We start from the raw sequence: 20024 nt of genomic DNA on the forward strand, positions 1-20024 counted from the left end.
CAGGTTTCCCCTCCCCCTCACCGTCTTTGTGCACTTTGACCGCCCTTCTCCCTCCTTCCAGAAGCTCTGGCCCTTTTAGTGTTGAGGATAGGGAGAATGCAGGAGGGGAAAACGGCAACGTCTCTTTTCTTTGCTATACTGCGCTGCAAGCCCCTTTGGCAGCTGATGCCTTCTGCATGGCAGGCATTCAAATACTGACTCTCTTGCGGGTACAAGTGGGAGTTTTTGGAAGAGCTGAGCAAGGCCACTGGTAGGAACAGGTAACAGCACATCACTGGCCAGAAGGCTCCTGGCTTTCCAGGGGGTTCAGTTCCTGCTCCCCGCCTCACTCTGGTCTAGCCACATCTCTCAATAAAACTCCAGGCTTATGACTCATTTTCATGATTCAGTAATCACCTGGGCTGATATCTGTTTGTGCACAATGGCTGTCCTACCTTTGAGTTCTCTGTTTCCTGCTCTCGTGCACAGGCACTTGAGGAATGGGATTGCATGATGCAGAAAAGCTGATCCTGTGGATCCGAGGAAAGGCCCTGACATGTGAATTCTGAAAAACGCTCACCAGATAAGTCTGCGTTATGAACCGAATTGTGTTCCTCAAACCCAAATTCATATATTGAAGCCCTAAGCCCCAAATGTGATATTTGGAGATAGGGCATTTAGGGAGTAATTAATGAGATCACAAGGGTGGGGCCTAATCTCTTAGCACTTATAAAAAGAGGAAGAGATACCACAGATCTTTTTCTCCATGCATGCACACAGAGGAAAGAACTCAGCAAGAAGGTAGCTGCCTACGAGCCAGGAAGAGAGGTCTCACCAGAAACAAGCCCTTAAGGCACCTTGACCTTGGACTTCTAGACTTCAGAGCTGTGAGAAAACAATTTTTGCTGTTTAAGCCACCCAGTCTGTGGCATTTTATGGCATCCCTAGCAGACTCATGTAGTCTGTTACCAGTGCCCATGTCCATTCCTACGGAGAAGCTCTGCACCAGACTCCTTTGAACTCTTAACAACTCTAACCACAGCAGGAAACCCCAATTCTGAGTCACCAGAGAATACCGTGCAAACCAATACTGATATAAAATCATACCCTAAATTTACCTAGGCCTCAGATAGCATTTCCTTTATCGTTTGCTCAGCCTTCAGGTTCTTTAATCTGCCCATTCCAGTTCTTAGTCTTCCCAATCCTGGCATATGACCACAGCACCTAGTACACTATATATGGAATATTAATTAAGATGCCATTTATCCCATGTCCTCCTTCCTCTAAACTTCAATTTTTACTCTAACTTCACACTCTTTTTTTTTCTTTTCTACAACATAGAAAAAGTTGTTCCTTTTTCCTTTCAAGGCAACTGCCTGCTCCATCTGTTTTAGATCCTACCTTCTTCTGACCTCTACCCACTATCTAGCATTTTCAGCTCGCCCCCCTGGACCTCCTTCTTCTCTGCCATCAAAAATACGTAAGTCAAAAAGCTGGCCCCCAATGACTTGTTTTTTGATGACTGGTAAATTGCCTTCTTTCCAATATTTCTATCTGGAAGGAGAAAAATGACCCCAGGATCCGGTCACCAGAATAACAGAGAAAGGCAGTGGATATAAATTTAGAATTCATCATCGGAGAGGTGATAGTTCATTTGTTGGTTCATGGATTCAACCTAGCTTTATTTTAAGCACCTATTATGTGCCAGTTCTGTTAGGCTTGGCATGTCATAAGTGCTTAATAAAAGGGTCTTTGTATAAATGGATAAACTATGGCCTTGATGCTAATGCAGGCATCTTTGTTTTCTTAACTTATGAAGCTGAGAGGACTTCCATCAGAATCAACAAACGATTAATGAATAAATGAATAACATTACCCTTGTCTTCAAGGGGTTGCAGTCATGAAAATGGGTGAACTTTATAGAAGTTAGAATAGACAGAAATGCTCAAATATAAGAACTTAGTATTGGAAATAGCCAGGGAAAGAGAGAGAAAGAAGAACTAATGAAGAACACAACAAAAGACATGACAAAGGAAGGAAACACACATGGTGAGGTGCTTCAGAATCACCCAAAGGGGCTGTCAGAACTGTGTATCTGCCGGCTGCACAGCACTCAGCCAGAAGCTCTGTGAATGTGGCCCCAGAAAGCTGCATTCCTCAGATCACACAGGTGATTTTCACATTCTAATGTCCTGAAAAACAAAGGAGTTATTTTCTTTTTCTTTTTTAAAAAGGTGGGCAGCAATGGAAAACTGTGTAAGAACATAAGCACTAAAAATATGGAAATGTAAGGTTTGTTCCAAATGTGAGAAAATGCTGCCGATTGTCCTGTTGCTGGCACAGAAGGTATCTTACTCTGAGGGTGGCAGAGCAGAAAGCTGGGAGCCTGGGTCCCTGATGGCTGTGTCCAGCATTCGAATCAATCATGCCATCACCCACAGCTGAACTTCTAATGTGCACATAATAAACCCCTAGCCATTAAAGTAAAGTAAATATGTACATTCTTGTTTGCAGTACATTTACTTGTAACAAGGGGTAAAGAATGAATGCTCACAACTAATAATGACATTTATGAGCAATCACTACACATTAAGCACTCTGTTAAGAACATTATATAGATATCTCACCAACCCTATGGAACTCACCATTATTAGTGGGAAAATAAATGAGTTCGACTTACGTAGGTGAAGGATATCAAAGGTAGTAAATGTATGTTTCACGGATAATGAAACGTAGGAAAATGGATGTGGTAAACTTGTTAATTCCCAGGTATTGTTTCCTGGCATTTCTACTGCTCATCCTCTTTTGCATTAATTTAAATCCTATATATCATTTCTTGTACAAGTCAAGTCCAAATCCTCTTTTTCCTCAACAACCTTTAAATATGAGCTTTCCCTTTTTGGATTCTCTGGAATTTGGTTTTAGGACTGCACTCTATGACCTAGTTTATACAACATTTGGGTAGAAAACAATGCCTTATACCTAGAAGAGTACATGGTGTTAAATAATTCCTGTCAAACAATGATACCTCACCATTTTGAATTTTTCACCTTTAAAAATTTTCCATTACGTGACTTGAAAATCCTTATTTTAGGCTTTCTTGTAATCATACTTCATTTAATGCAGCAAATGTAATTAATTTGCTACTAATAGGTAACAGTTCTCTGTGGTTTGCAGCTAAGTAATGTTTCTCTTGACTCCTGCCTCTGATTACTCAGGTTAATGGAAATTTGAGAACATATACAACTACATTTTTACGAAGCATTGAATTTTCCTTCTCCCCGCCTCCCTACACCTGTCAGTTCTCTTTAGCATTCTGCAATGATGGGAACTGACACATTCACATATGCATAAGTGTGTATTTGAGGAAATGATATGGTTTTCAAAATATGTTGCTGTTGGCATTTCTTTACTTTGTTCTATTACTAGATATATATGACAGATTCTTGAGGGAATAAAAATCTTAATGTTTTCCTTCACACTTGATTACACTGCAGATTTTAGAAAACTGTCTTCATGAGTTATACATGATTAGTTCATGTTGATCAGCTTATCAGAAAAGATGTCAACAGTTTAGATTTACTCCACTAAAAGGAATTTACGTTAACAATTTGCAAAATACATTATTTTGAATACATGGCCTATCTTCAAACAATGTTTACAACCTAAATAATAACGGGCCATAGGATGTAAATACTTTTATAAATTTTGCCTTGTAACTAAAAAGATATTCAAAGAATGTTAAGAGAACTTTTTAAGATTAAGTCTCTCCACAATAAATAGCATTGTTATACTGTTCTTATGCACTTATTATTTCCTACCGTTAATATATCTCTGGATCAATTAAATCTATGGAATGAGGTCTAACATTAAAAGGATAGGGTTATATATCTAGTAGCATCTTTGAATTCAAATAGCTCCATTGTTTCAGGAAATGCTAATCAAGCAATCAAATATTTTCTTGATTTTACATTGAGACATATGCCATTCAGGAGATCTCAATACTAAACCTTTGGGAGTAAAAAATGACTTTCCTAATATGATCTGTGCAGCGATTTCTATATTGCTTTCAGCCTTTATTAGTATTTTAGCAATGAAAATATAAAAACCAAACTACACAGTACAATCATCTTGACTACAACTGTAAAAGTATATCATTGTATGTGACTCACAGCTCATTAAAATGCATATATGTTCTTGGATATATATGTATATAATCCCTGTAAGTAAAAACTCTATTGAAATCATGTTTTAAAATGAAGATTCTGAGTAAGTTTTCCTGACCACAACACTTCAAGAACATATATTTTATTATTTGGAGCTGCAATAAACCCACAAAGTGAACAGGTTCTAGTTTAATGTTATCCATTTTGCTAGTGTCCTATAGCAACGATTCATATATATATATAACTATGTCACATTCCTAATTACAGTAGAATACATAATTCAGTTTTCTATTGTGACTTCCTTGGAGGAGAAGTTGGACAAAAGCCAATGATTCTCAAGTGTCTCTAAGCCGTTTTGAAAAGTTAATATGTTCGGTTAAGTTTTGAAATAATGTCAGGAAGGGCTATTGTACCACACCAACCAATTACTGAAGTGATTAGCGAGAGGAAAAACAGTGTCATTCTGCTCAGTGCTAACTTTGCTTGTCAAGGGCACAGCTCAGAACTTGGTAATTCGCGTCCTGGTAAGATACGTCAATTAACTTAAAAAATTATTTTCAACAGGATTAACTAAGAGTTTAAAAGCTACCAGAGAGTGAATACACATAATAAAGCCCTTCGCATCCTTTTAAGAAGACGTTACTAATATTAATTTTTCCAGTTTTGGAACTAAGAGAAAGGAGGAGACTGCAGAGTTTGTCTTTTTGTCTTGGTTAAGTGGTATTGAAAATAATACCGACAAGGTCTCTGAATGAGCGCCGATGGTTAGTTCAAGCAGAGGCGATTAGAGGAAGGTGGAGCACAGTGTCTTAGGTAAGACACGAATCTTTACATATGTGTGTAGGAAGGAAAAACCGTTTTATTTTTAAAGTCGATGTCACGACGGATGATTTTTATTAACTCCCCAAATCCCTTGAAGGTTGGGGCAAAGCAGGCTACCTTTCGGCATATCAATTCCGCACGTTACTCGGTGTTTTGTCTTTTCCCCCACACGAGAGAAGGGTGATGGGTAAAGATGGCACAAGGGAACGAAGAGAGCCAACAGTCTGGCACAGGCGGAAAGAGCAAAGCCCAAACGCAAACGCTGGGACTTCGGGCGCGGGGCCTGAGGGGCCTGTGCGCACCGGCCGCACGCCCGGGTTAACGCTTTGGGCGCCCGGGAGGGGTCCCCGCTGTCTGCGGGCCCGGAGCTGGGGCGTCCGGCCCTCGCGGGCAGGCGGCGGGCGCCCCTCTCCTCGGGGGGAACGAGCTGGGAGGCGCTCCGGGCGTCGGGCGCGTGCGTCACGGCGCGGGACGGGCTTCGGGTCCGGTACCGAGTGCAGGGACGCGGCGAGAAGCCGTTCACATGTCCGCGGACGAAGGGTCAGCCTTAAGCTGCGTCCCCGGAGCGCTCGCCCTCCCGCGCCCGCCGGCCCTGCCCCTGGGCCCGGAGGGGCGCGCGTCGTAGGTGGCTCGGGCGGCGCCCCAGGTGAAAGGCGCCCGCGTCCGCCTGCGGCAGTCCGCGCTCTGCAGCCTCCACAGTCGCGGGAGCGGCCCGACCCCGCGCCGGCACAGCAGCTGTGACTGACGTTGTTACCGCCCCGCACGCCCCAGCCACCCCCTCGTCCCCCCGCCACCCCCCGCCCCGATACGTCATGGAAACAAGGACGTCAGAACCTCCCAGCCAATCGCGCGCAGCGGCAGAAGGAAAGGCGCTTGAGAGAGGGGGCGGGGGCAGCGGCGAGCCCGGGCGCTCGGCGAAGGAAGAGAGGGAGGGGCGGGCGGAGGCGTGAGCCCCGGCCCCGCACTCCAGCCGCCCTTTCCAGACCCCGCGGCAAGTTCTAATCGCCGGGCGCGCGCTCGCCGGCCGGGGGCGCGCTCGCCGGGTCCTCCCCTTAAACACCCCCTCCGCGCCGCTCGGATCCCAGTCCCTTTCCAAGCCGCGCTACTACCGCGTGCGCGCGCGCGCCCGCCCGCCCCCAGGCTCCCCGCGGGCCGCGTCACGTGACCGCGCCCAGCCAAGGCGGCAGCGGCGGCGGCGCGAGCTCCGGCGGCGGCGGCGGCGGCGGTGGCAGCGGCAGCGGGAGCAGCTGCGCCGCCAGCGTGGAGCGGGAGGCGTGTGGGTGTGAAGAGAAAGGAGCGCCAGACCGGAACGGGTGAGAGTTCTCTTCCCCTGCCTACTCCGACAAGCTTGCGGGCCACCCGGTGCAAACGGGGCTCATGCCCTAAGCTGCGCGCAGCCCCCTCGTGCTCGGCCGTCCGCCCGGTGGCCGCGGGCCCCGCCCCTAGCGCGCCTGGCTGCGGTGCTCTCCGAGGGGTCTGCACCCCGCCCGCCCGCCGCCGCCGCCGCTGTTGCGGATGGCGGCGTGAGACTGGCGGAGCTGCCCGTGCCCAGCGCGGCGCGCCCTGTGTGCGGCTTTGCGGAGCCTAGGAGGCGGGTCCTGCGGGGACGCGGGCGGCCACTCGGCGGCTGCCGGGCTCTGGGCGGGGGCCGAGCCGGGTGCCGCCTCCTGCTCCGCCGCCTCTTCACTGTGCAGCGTGAGTAGGGAGCCCCGGCTGGTGGACGCCGAGCCTCTAGGCTCCGCAGCAGCCTCATCTTCGAGGTGCAACCGCACCTCCGTGTGGCGCGCCGAGCCCTGCGAGCCGGCTGCGGACGCGCCAAGGACCGAGCCCCAATTCTCTACGCTTCCCGCTGCCCCCCACCCAACCCCCGGCCCCCCTGCAGCCTCCCCTTCCTTTCCTCCTTTGGAAAATGGTTCCTGCTGCCGGGCGAGGTGAGTGGCTGCCGCCGTCCGCCCTCGGCAGGGGCGATGGGGCAGGTCACTTGCGGAAGGCCGGGCGGAACACGGGGGTCGGGGCGTCGCGGAGGGGGTCCTGACAGCTGGGTGCCCCGCGGATTGCAGCGGCTTCAGCGGGTTCGGGAGAAGTTGGCGGGGCGTTCGGGGGTCCTCTTGCAGGTTGTCTCCTGCCGCGCCCGCACCGGGAAATCGTAAAGGTGAGCGGGTTATTGGGAGTGCGCCTCAGCGCCGGGGCCGGCCGGAGTCCCGCCCAGGACCCGAGGGACCGGGCTCGTTGGGGCTTCGTCGGTCTACCCGCAGCTCTTCTCCGAGCCTCCTCGGCAGAGCGGTAGCTCATCCCGTCGCCAGTCGCCCCCGCCCGGCTCGTGGTGACCTTGAGGGCAGCGGTGCCAGGCACTCTTTCCCCTCGCCCCGAGGGGGTCACCCCTTTATTCCCCGGCTTCGACCCCACTGGGTCTCCGACGGGAACCCCTCGTTGGCCCCTGTCCGGGGCTGGTTGGTTGATTCGTATCGCACCGGACGGTGATTTCCCCGGGAGTTGGAGAGCCGTCTCGCCTTTCTCCTGGCGTCTCCTGTTTTCCTCTACCCTCCTCTCCTGGATGTTCCCGGTTGCTTCCGATTCACGTTTTTCGATTTAGTTTGGGGGGGAGGGAGACACCCTGTGTTCTCCACTCCCTTTTGGAAAGGGTCAGTGAGGAAGAACCGCATTCCGATTGCGGGGTTGGGGGCGTATGCTCCCTTTATTCCGTGCTGCGGGGGAACCCTGTGGCTAAGCTAGTTAGCGACCCCTGGTTCTGCGCCGCGGCCACTAGGCAGGTTGGTCTCTGTGCGCATTTCATTCACCAGTTTTCTGCGGGACTCGCGGCGCTGGAAAGTGTGCTCGCTCGCATCCTGTGCGGTGCGGCGAACTTGAGGCCGAGGGCAGGGGGCGCTGGGGGTGGGCTGAGGGATCTCTCAGTCCGCGACGGGCTGGACCCTCCTCCGCAGGCGTATTTTTGCCTTTCCCTGGGGTTAGATCGCAGCAGACAGCCCCTGTGGCTGCAATGCATTCCACTTTTCTGGGTTTATTAATAATCTAATGGCTCCTGTTGGTATCGATTGCTGTTGCTGATCAATTAGTTATGGATTTTTTTTCATACGCGTGTAGGTATACGCTTGTCTCTGGGCTGTCTGTCTTTCAACATGGAAGCCTTTGTTGTGTTTCACCTCCTCCACCTGAGGACAGCCTTATTTTAAAACAAAGCTCTTGTACAGCGTGGGTGTATTTTATAATAAGAGGTACTTGTAAGGATCTGCTTTGTATGAGGCTCTCCTCGGGCAGAGGGTGTGTAACCCTTTGGATGGTGGCCCACGTGAGTGAATGGAGGGCCTTCCCCGCTGGCCCTGCCGCTGGCCTTCCCCAGACTCCCTGTCCTTGTGTGTGGCAGAGGCGGATTGGGGGAATTAGAGGGATTGGAGGAGAGTCTCGTTTTGTATTTGGACTTTGGGCTGGGTCCCCCTCCTCTTCTGTTTTCTTTTTCGACCTGGTGAGTTCAAATTTTAAGTAAACAGAAACATTTTCTTTAAAGGGGGCCTTTGAAAACTAGTATATAAAATGGGCTTGTGTAGCCATGATTTCAGGGGGACGTTTTACTTTCTACCTTGCTTTGGATGAGACAGTTAAATTGCTGTAATTAAGGGTGGATCTCTGTCCTGATTTTGGCTTGGGTGTAACTGCTAAGATCTTTGAAAAGTAAGTGTTATTGCCTACCATATAGTCTGCAAAAGTGAGTCACAATCGGGTGAGTTGAGGACAGAGCGCCACCTTTAATTTAAAATTTCATGATTTTGTTTTATTAAAATGGTGAAAATTCAGAGTACGCCTTCTTGATTTTTATTGCAGTTGTCTTTACTGGCATCCTCATTTAGATGTATAAGGTGATTTTGTCTTCATTTTTCTGTAATTCCTCACTCTTTTAGGGGGGATTTCTGCAATTATATGGGAAATCATGACTTTCAAATTGAAGCTTGGGGTTTAATGTAGGATTCTGGAATGAGGCAAGAAACTAGTTTTGATTTGTGCTTATGATAAAATCATAGGAGTAATAATATCTGGACACTTAGGGAAAGAAATAAAGTAATAGCTGCAGTGTAAGTGACAACGAGCCATTGCCACCAAATAAGGGTACCTATCAGCATAATAGTAGTCTTTTTTTTTTTTTAACTTGTGTGCTAGTAACATTCTAGAGTAAACATGTAAAATTACTAACCTTTGCTTGAATAAGGTATAGTGATTCTTTTTCTTATTCATCTTCCAACAGCTTGCCTTTTATGGTTTTACTGAGAGTTGCAATTATTTGTTTTTAAATAATACAAATGAGGACTTGCAGCAGGACTTACATTCAAAGTTAGTAAAGACCATGTTGGAAAAAAGTGGTTTCTATATGTGGCTCCTCTCAAATGTATCACATATAAAAATAAATGGAGTTTTTAACGCTTAGAAACCAAATGCTGTAGTGACAGTTGAATTGGTGAGATTTCCTTCCCTTGTCCACTTGCTCCCTCCTGTCCTCCTCCTTCTCAAATAAAAAAATTAAGGAACCCTATCTCTTTAAGCACAGAAGAAACAAAGATTTAGCTCTCAAGTAATGAGTAAATTACTATGTGGATATTACCAAATATAGTTTTAATTATAAACCACAAGCTGTTACTGCCCTTCTATCTGCATTTAAGTTTCAACACTTGTGATTCCTTCACAAACTGCTATAAAACATGAGCTACTGAGCTATAGATACATTTTATTAAGTTAAAACTGAACAAATCTGCTTGAGGTGAAAGGTGGTTTATGCTTTTTCAATCTGTGGAATATGGCCCCAGGTTAAAGGACATTATTTGAGCAATTAGGTTGATGTATGCAAAGTAATTGTACATTGTTATACACACTTTGATAGAATCCTTGATTTGGGGATTTCATTTGTCTGACAGACACATTAACTTCATTTTGGATGAAACGGTCTCTTACCATGTTAATTGAGTTGTATAGGTCTACAGGTTTTAGGAGTAGTGTCTAATTACAGCTCTTGCTGGTCTTTTTCAATACTAGCAAAAAAGAGTATTTGCCCTTTTCTTTCCCCTTATGTTTTTACACATACATGCAGTCGAAACTGGTTGTTTTCACTTTTTAATTTTGGAATTTTTTAATGAGGAAAAAATAGGAGTAAAGATCAGGAAGTAGAAACTTAAGAATTATATTTTTGCAGTTTGGGTAAGAATATTTACTCATCTAGTTAGAAAAGAGTAATTATTTTCCAGTAGGTGTCGTGATATAGAAGGGTACTGAGAGCAGCTTACTTTGGAACTTACAGAATCTGAGATAACATAGAAGGAAAATGATAAAATAGTTATGGGAGTAATTTTCAAAAAAAAAATAACTTTTAAAGAGATTTATTTTTTAGCTTTCATAAATGTTTTGTATACAAACATATACATTGTTTTATTAAAATTTATTATGGAAATTGTAAAATACATGAAAGTATAGAGAATGAAAGCGGACCAGTCGTGACAATTATCAACTCATGGCCTAATTAATACCATTTATACCTTGAAACAAGAAATGGATGTTATAAATGGCAACATAGGACAGGTAACCGCATTGATTTCTTATGTTTTATACTTATAATTTACAGAATATACAAATAGTATTCTATATTTAATTGAATCTGAAGGGTCAGTTTTTATGTTCTTCATTGTGTCCATAATACTCTATTTTGTAGCAGGCAACTACAGATTGACTCTCTCAAATTTTGGTCTCTAAATAATGCCTTTTGATTTATAAAGTGCCTTACAATATTTCAGAATGTATTTACATACTGTATGATTTGATTCTCACAACATATGATCCTGTGAGATACTGAGTAAACAGTTACCTCCCCCACGTCACCCCCAAGGTAAAATGATTTGTCTAGTCCTAAGGTCATATAGCCACCAGATTAGCCAGAACTAGACTTTAGGTGGCTTCTGGTTTTTGCTCCATTGCTCTTTCCATTATACATGTTTATATAAGTTTGTTAAAGTTACAGAAATTTATGAAAATCAGTTCCTGACCAGAGTAAATTTTGTAGTAGAATATAAACAGATTTATTTGGGTTTAGCTTTATAGTTTAATCATTGCTTATATTTGGTATAATGTAAATAGTTCATACCCTGATTTACTTAACAGCTGAGTAAATGAAATTGAACATATTTGAAATACTGTGCTTTAATTTAGCAGTTTTGTTTTCAAAGACCCATTGGTCTCTGAAATTATTTAGGCATGTCTTAAATCTTGAGTTAAAAGTAAAATGGCCTATAAGTTTCATCTTTTAATTCCTGCTATAATATTTTTGTGTACTTGTTTTTCTTCCACAACATGTTTATTATCTAAATCTTTTTGAAATACTAATCTGTGAGTGAAATTTAGTTTAAAATGGTCTCAAGCCAGGAGATTTTAGTTCTTGAAATCCAAAACCTTACTATAAATCTCACAAGGAAGGTAGTGGTTCTCCAGCATCAGTGTGCATGATCACCTGGGGGAGTTATTGAAAGTGCAGATTCCCTGGCATTGCCTCTGCAATTCTGATTCAGCAGGTTTGGGGTGGGGCCTAGTAGTCTGCATTTTGAAAAACATTGATGTTGAACTTATAACTAGGTTAAAATTATATTATATGGTAGAGATGCTTTTATAAATTAGGACATCATTGATTTATTTGACTTTGAATATAGTCGAATTAGTGTTTTTAAATAGTTTTGACTATTATAACTGGGTTTGATTTATGGACTTGGTTTTGTGACAATTGTAAAATTGATAAATTGAAATTATTTCTGTTATAGGTGTGCATTGTCTTCTTTCAGGAGAAGGTCCACCTGTGGTTATTTACTGTTACTTATTAAGCACTGTATGAACTCTTAGAGAATGTTCTTTTTTTGTTTTCATGCCTCAGTGTCTGCCATTTCCAAATGACTTCAACTTGGGAGCTTATTTTTGTAAAAGTAATGCATACTGTGTCAGTACAGTACTGTATATTTATGCTGTAGTCTAGCTGTTATTTTTTGTTAGCAGGAAAGACATTGGTTGGTCCTTCAAAATAAAAGTACATAAATTGGTGAATAAGTAGTGGTTCTTATTAGCTTCAGTTAACAAGCAGCAATTCCTTCAAAAACAGCAGGTTAGTGCCTAGTACTCTTTAAAGACTATTGATATAAGACTAATTGATAATTTCCCATTCTGTGCATTAGAACAGAAGTTACTGCTATTCCACTTAAATGTAGTGGAATACATTTGTTATAAACTGATCTGACTTTTTGAATTGTTTTATCTAATGGTATATACCACATATGGGTTATTTCCTACTTAAGACCAGTTTTAAAATGCAGTTGTTTTTGCTTCATTTATAATAAATGAATACTTATATTTATAAATACTTATATTTACTATATTATTATATTTACTATGTTATTATTAGTAGTACATTTATAATAATATAGTAAATAGTTGCATCTGTATTTTAAACACATTTTATAACGAAATTAATTTCAAAGCAGTTTCAACTCAAGACTGCTTTTTTTGTTTGTTCCAAAAACTTAGGTTTGTTGGCTAGGCTTTGGGATATTTTTAGGAATCATGGGTTATAATTACAAATGATTATAGAAATCTAAACTAATAAAGCTTCTGGCAGTGGGATCCAAATAAACTATGGGTAAACTTTTCACCATATTCTTTTAAAGTTTTTTTGTTGTTTTTTTTTAAGTTTTTTCTAGGACAGTGTTACCTATTCTATCTAAACAGTATGCAGTGTTCTTAGTTACCTCTTTAGTAAGAATATTATTTGGTATTTCTAAGTATAGTAACTCCCAACAAGATGGTTTCTCAGAATCTTGGATACCCGCTTTGTGTTAATATTACTGTCACCGGGGCCTCTGGGGGAAGGAATAAGGATAGTTTTGAATGGACCAGTGCTTGCTTACGCTGTGAAATCTGAGATTATACTGCTTGACTGTGAACTGGTGTAACTACTGTAAAGACCTGATAAATTTAGGAGTAAAGGTTATTATTTTTTGAAAAGTAGATATTAAAAAGGATTTGATTTTTTAAAAATGCTTTTTAAATAAGTTGGTTATTAACAATGTAGGTTTATTGTTCACTGTATTAACTCAGTGATTTCACTCCCAGGAGGATTTTAAACAATCTTTTACTCTCAAAATTCTCAGATCTGCTGCTTTAATCTACCTTTCTTATTTGTGCCAGGTTTTTTGTGTGGTTTTTTTTTTTTTGGTAGCTTTCCTGCTGTCATTTCTTCACTAAAACTTTCAGTGGTTCCTCATTTTTCTCTTTATCAACATACAGCTTTACTCTGAAGGTCTTTTATAAAACAGCCCAGTGTTTTCTAAAGTGTGTTTTAGAACACTGGTTCTAAGAAATATTCATAGGGGCTTCATAGGGGGAGAGGGGCAAAATCCAAATCCAAGACATGCTGGTTCATGCATTTTTCCCCTTTGGCACTTTGCCCATCCTTTGATACGCTAATAATAGACTCAGTCTATCTAAATATATTTAGTGTTTTGCTCCCCTATTTCACAGCATCCTTTTTTTTTTCCCATTGCTTTTCAGAGAGAGTGGAAAGAAGGGAAGAAGGAAAGGAGAGAAAGAGAAACATTGATGTGAGAGAGACACATTGATTGGTTGCCTCCCACATTCGCCCCAACTAGGGCAGGCGATTGAGCCCAACACCAAGGTATGTGCCCTTTACTGGAATCGAACTCGGGACACTTCAGTCAGCGGGCTGACGCTCTAGCCACTGAGACAACCAGCTAGTGCCTCAGCATCCCTTTTAGTCCGACATCTCACCTGATACTTTTCTGTATTACCTAACCAGGATCACCACTTTGCACACCTCCATGGGGTACTGTTCACACAGAACACATTATGAATCATGCTTCCTGGAGTACTGCTGACTGCGTGCTACATGACAGTCATAATCTGGCAGTGTCCTACATACATCCTCCTCATTCCCTTTGCTGTGACTTTATGTGTGTTCTTTCTATCACCTGATAGGAGGACCCTCCCTCTTCTTGTCCATGTAAATGTTTCCATCCTTCTAAATTCAGCATTAGTTTATCTTTCCCAGTCATCATTCATTAATTTTTTTATTTGTCTGAATTTTTCTACATTTGTGGTCTAGATCATACACTTCCCATCTATTATATATCCTTTTGTTTTGTTTAGCAGTGTTTAATCAGTATTTTTTTGGCATATCGGTTTAGGACTTAGACATTGTATAGCTTGCATTGTTAATGTAAAGCAGATGAGGTTAAGGAATTTTTCTTGGAGAATTTCTAAAGCCTTTTTGCCTTTGAAATTTTAACTTTACTCGGATTCATAGGACAACCAGTTTTACTTCTGGAGAACAGTACATTTCATAGAATGTTGCTAGTATAATAGAATTTAGCTTCTGTATAGGAAGTTTTTTCCATTTCTGAATTTCAGTGTAGTGAGTAATTTGTCCACTTTAGAATTTATTCTGATACTATTCATTATAATAGCCAAAATTTATATCTTAAGATGTACACTTTCACTATTTCCTTGCCTTGTGACATCTTTTCCCTTCATCAGGATTGATGTTCTTAAGATGTGCTTGTTAGATCTGTAATCCATTAGCACATCGCAGGATGTGAAAATACCATAATTTGAAGCATATATTATGGTTTAAAACTTAAAGTATGATATTCTTGTAGTTGCTGTTCATTGATAGGAATACCATGGAGCTAAGTTCTAAAATGTCTGTTTCCTGCAGGTTGTGATTTTTTTGAGTTCTTTCCCATGAACTGAGGGTGAACTGTTGGTTAGCTCATGACCTGGTGCAGAATCACTATAGGCATCAGGAAGAAGTGTTAGGTATATGGTCTCTTAAAGCTTAAAGCATGTGATGTGGTTTTGCTTCTAACTGCCTTCCTTAGGTCCAGAAAGGAAAGCCTGTACTTTATCATTTCTTATTGAATGCTTATGTAATTTCAAACATTTAATGATTTATGTAGATTTAGTACGTAAATTATGAGTTGTAATTTTAAACATGTAAGTAATGTTTATGAAAGTTTAGTATGTAAGCCGTTATAGTAAAAAAAAAAAAAATGCTTGAAAAGGTTGTTCTACAGAGATTATTTTTCAGTGATTAGCATAGCTGAAACCATATAGGTGCACTGCTGTTGAATGTTCTCCCAACCCTTTTAAATTTTATAGACCTAATTGTTGATTGGGTATTATAGATGGAATTCTAAGACTTGCTCTTTCTTTAACATTCAATAATAACCATAATAATATTGTTGATTGAGAGAGGAATGTAGAGTGGTTTGGGTAGTGAAAAAATAAAAAGAAATCTGAAGGCAGACTTTAGTGGAACCAGCAGAAGTGAAATGGGTTAGAGCATGATCTTTTCCTATTGGGTTTTGATCTTTTCTTGTTTCAACACACAAGAATGATTGGCATATACTCTGTGCTACCTTGCTAATACCTAGAATTATGCAAGATTTTAAGTTTCTTTGCTGTAATTCTTTCCTTTTCTTTTCTACCTATACTCCAAATCAAATGAGTGATACTTGGAACTATGCTGACTCACAAACTTCAGGTGCTTACTTTGGACAGTCCTGACAACTAATACTGTGGTGGAGAACTGCTGAGTTAAAGGGCACCGGTGCTAATAGGAGGGCTGAAAACAAGGGAGGTCAGTCTGTGAAGTGGGAAGGTGATGACGCATCAGGAAAAGGAGATCCTGTAGCATCAAACCCTCTGGATGTCAGGTATCAGAAAAACAAACATCAGTCATTCCCTGCATGCACAATGGATTTAGGGTAAAGTTTAAATTCACCTGCCTTTGACCTTAAACTCCTCTATTTTTATAAATGTAATTGAGCACTGGAACATACCCGATTCTCTTTTGCCTCTGGACCCCTTGCCACAGCATTCCTTTAGCTAATAGGAATGCCCACCTTTCTCAGAGCCTGTGTGTCTTTATGGTATTCCTATGTGTGACTGAACCTAAAACTTCTGATTTTGGTTTTTACTCTGTATTGTTATCTTAAGTTCTCTCCAGATTTAAATTGGAGTTTGATTCTCACCACTAAAAAGCCAAATGACCTTGGGTAAGTCACTTGGTTTCTTTGTTACTGCCCCCCAAAGTACAAAATATAAGTCAGGGAGTTTTATTAATATTCTTTCTTGGAAGATGGACTTAAAAAAAAATTGTATGGACATAGTAGGTCTTCTTCACACCCCCCCCCCGAAATTTTCAACCATTTAATTATTTTATGTTTGCCTTCTAGTACTGTCTTTTAACTAGCTTGTCATCATTTGATATTTAATCTTGTGGTATGCTGTGTGTCATTCATGAAGATAATTTAGCTTTTCAATAAATGTATTTATCTAAGATTTCCACTTAAAGAAGTGGCATGTAACTGGCATTTAACTCTGCTCCTTGCCAAAAGTATACTCAAGTGAGACTAAGTGGAGTTTACATATTTATGTTAAGATTCCCCACCTTCTTCCCTTCCTGAGCTTTCAGAATGTTGGCCAGAATTTGTCTTCTCTGAGGACTCTGACCAGCAAGAGGGAAAGGACCTAAAGATTCTGACATTGGCTCTATGTTTGTGTGGCTCAGTGGTTGAGCGTCGACCCATGAACCAAGAGGTCATATGTTTGATTCCCTGTGAGGGCACTTGCCCGGGTTATGGGCTCTATCCCCAGTGGCCCCATCCCCAGTGGAGGGCATGCAGGAGTGATCGATGTTTCTCTCTATCCCTCTCCCTTCCTTTCTCTCTAAAAATCAATAAAAACATATTAAAAAGTATATATATTTTTGTAGGTGTGTCTTTACAATTGACCATATTTTAAAATTTCACCCCCATCATTAATTTCTTGGCTTCCCTTTGAGGACCTTGGTATTTGACTGAATTTCTTCCTCTTGCTTTCTTTGAAGGAAGTAGAATCTCAGAGGGAGACAACAGTCGTCTCTTAAAAGATGTTAGAATTCAGAAGGGGGCCCAGCCGGGCGTGGCTCAGCAGTTGAGCGTCGACCTGGGATCCAGGCGATCAGGGTTCGATTTCCGGCCAGGGCACATGCCCGGGTTGCGGGCTGCAGCCGATCAATGACTCTCTCATCATTGATGTTTCTGTCTCTCTCTCTCTCCCTCTCCTTTCCTCTCTCTGAAATCAATAAAGATATATATTAAAAAAAAAACAAAAACACAGAAGGGGGAAAAAAATTTCATGCCAAGGTGCTGTGAAAAGTAGACTAACTCTAAAACACACTTGTTACTTTGACCAGGTAAAGAGGATTTAAAATTATTGAAAATTTAAAATTAACACCTGTGTATCTACTTTTTACCTGTTAGGTACTATTCTAAGCAACTTACAGATATTAACCTGTTTAAATAAGTGGATTTTGTGGAATTTGGGGGAGAGATATATTCTCTACTAAAAAAGATGAAAAGGGTTATTAATGATTTTAAAGGGAACTACAAAATACATTGACTTACATAATCTTTTTACCAATTTAAAGTGTAACAATACCGATTATTAATGTTTGGAAAATAGAGAACAATGTAAAAATGAAACAAAATCACTCATAATCCTATCTCTGAAAAAATAGTCAGCTTTAACATTCTGATTTGTTTTTTATCTCTTAAAAAATGTAGTGACATGCTTGAGATAACGTAGGTATAAGTGTGTACTTTAAAAAAGCATTATATCACTTTCTTATGTCATTAAATTTTTTTCCTCAATATCATTTTAATGAGTGTAATATTTCATCCTGCGGCTCTTCCTTTGTTGAATGTTTGGGTTTTGAATTTTTTTCTTATGTTAGTAATCCTCCAGTGATCATCTTAATTTGTGGATGTTTATCTTCATTCATCATTGTTTCCTTTTAAATTACTGGGTTAAGGGATTTGGGTAGTTTGTTATCTTTTGATTAAAATTTTCTGCCAGCCTCTTTTCTGTGGGGATTCTTTGTCTTTTGCTGTGTGTACAGTCAGGCTGCTCATTTCTAGGTTTCTGCCTTACTTTCTCAAATTATAGTACGTATAAAAATTTATATTTTGCTGTTGTTTATGTGTTTGATACCTCAAAATGAGATGTTTAGTTTGAGAACGGACTGTTAATCTTTCAGTCGCTTGCCCCTCCCCTTGCACAATGCCTTATACCTGTGAGGTTCTTAAAGCTCTTGAACGAGCATCTTGTGTCCAGTCTTGAATTTGAATCTACTTACATTGGACTCCAGCATAACACTTGTTTTGTCTCTCCTAGAAACTGTAATATGTTTGAGGTATTTTTATCACAAACACTGTTTCTTTTTAACTTCAGCTGAATAATTTGTCAGCTGAATGATAACTATTGAAGATGAAAATATTTTGTTATAACTAGGCTATATAAATTTAAGTCTTTCTGAAACAATTCTACCATCCTTGCTTTTAAAGGGTAGGATAGACTTTACCAAAGTGCAATCAAATACTAAGAAGGCCATAGAAATGGAAGTTACTTTTATTTCAAAATGAGTAAACAACTTTTCTAAAATATGTCTTTACCAGTTAATATATCTTCTTTTTTATAGAGGAGACAACTCTACAAAAATTCAACATATAAACTTTTAAATGCAAATGTATGTTAAGAAGTAATCTAAAAAATAAAGGTCTGTATTGTATGTGAAATAAAACTTTGAAGTTTTAGGAAGGTGTCCTAACATACTTTTCCTATGACATTGTATCTGAATTTTATTAATCCTCAGACTCTGAGTGGAAAACTTAAGATTTTGGATAAATATGTTCCTTCAAAAAATGTTTCTGTGATCACTGTGCTAGACAGGAACAATTGTGACCTGCCAAGAAGAGAGGCTGTTATGCAGAGCTTCAAGTCGGCCTCAGTCAGTGTGTCCAGTGTTCCTTCTCAGTTTCTTTTTTTGTGCAGTGATTCATCAGGTGCCGTATGCTTCCAAGGAACCAATGTAAGTGTGTGCACATGTCCCCTTCCTGGTCTTTGATCTCGCCTATAATGAAAGGGGATATATTGTTTCCAGCTATTCTTAAACATAGAAGAAAGGCATTTTGGAGTCAGCTGTCAAACTTTCAAATCTCAGTACTTTAGCTACCATGGTATCTTGATAATGATCTCTGTCCTTCTGTCACTATTACTTTTGAAGGATTTTTTCTAAGTTGCTCTGAGCTCTGCTGTGTATCCGCCTACAGTCAAGGTAGAGAGCCAGGCTGTGAGTCCTGAGTGGCATCAAAGTCTTGGACTTACCCATGCTGTGTCTTCTTTCTTGATGTATACCTGTAGATTCAAATTGAATGTTTCCCCAGGCAGAGGCTATATTGGTGAAGGTCTTTGTACTGAAAGAAGAGAAAACTCCTTTGAGAAGATTCTTTGGCCATGTCTTTCCAGTATTCAGTACTAGGTAGCCCCCTATAAGGCAGGTGCCACAGGAAGTTGAAAGGAAGAAATTTCAAATGGTTTGGTGGGTCTAGAGAGATTATAGTTTAACCTGAAGGTGCAAATGTACACAGAGTTTGGAGTCATCATCCAAAGTCACTAGATTGTAGTGGTATTGAGGACTTGAAGATGATAGCTATAAAAGTGTGTTATATAGGGGAGGAAAAGTAGCACAGATTATATAGTTAATTGAATGTAAATTTAAATTTAGTAGATATACATCTATATATATGAATTTTAAATGCCCAAAGGCGTGTTTTTCCTCTCAGGGACTGCCTCTTAATTAATTAGAAGAGTTGTAGGTGTAAAAGAATAAAATGTCCCAAAATATCTGTACCATGACGTTCCTCTAATGCTGATGTCAGTGAATAATGGCCTTGTTGTGGAGTGCAACTTAGTGGACTAGTTGCCATCTGGAACACCTATGAAATGGGAAGGGATTAAAAGGAAGGAGACTAGCAGAATGGGGAGAGGTGTGGGATAATTTCTTTCCTAGCCTGAAGCCTATTATTTATCTAGTTTCCTGAACCATGTAAAACAAGTAGAGAACCTGGAAATTGGCAGAAAAAGCACTCTTAGAAGCCAGGAGTCCATGCATCTTTTGAGGCACTC

General features: G+C 41.2%; 1 protein-coding gene across 2 annotated transcripts in view; it reads left to right on the plus strand.

The window, feature by feature from the left end:
- Positions 1-6190: 6190 nt before the first annotated feature.
- ATP2B1 (ATPase plasma membrane Ca2+ transporting 1) overlaps positions 6191-20024 on the plus strand; it is a 117128-nt gene continuing 103294 nt past the window's right edge. For both annotated transcript variants that reach the window (XM_087814500.1, XM_087814501.1), the window contains exon 1: positions 6191-6280. The gene's annotated coding sequence lies outside the window, so the exon portion shown is untranslated. The remainder of the gene's footprint in view (positions 6281-20024) is intronic.

The sequence above is a fragment of the Miniopterus natalensis genome, chromosome 2 (assembly GCF_054644295.1).
Source record: "Miniopterus natalensis isolate mMinNat1 chromosome 2, mMinNat1.hap1, whole genome shotgun sequence".
Lineage (NCBI taxonomy): Eukaryota > Metazoa > Chordata > Mammalia > Chiroptera > Miniopteridae > Miniopterus > Miniopterus natalensis.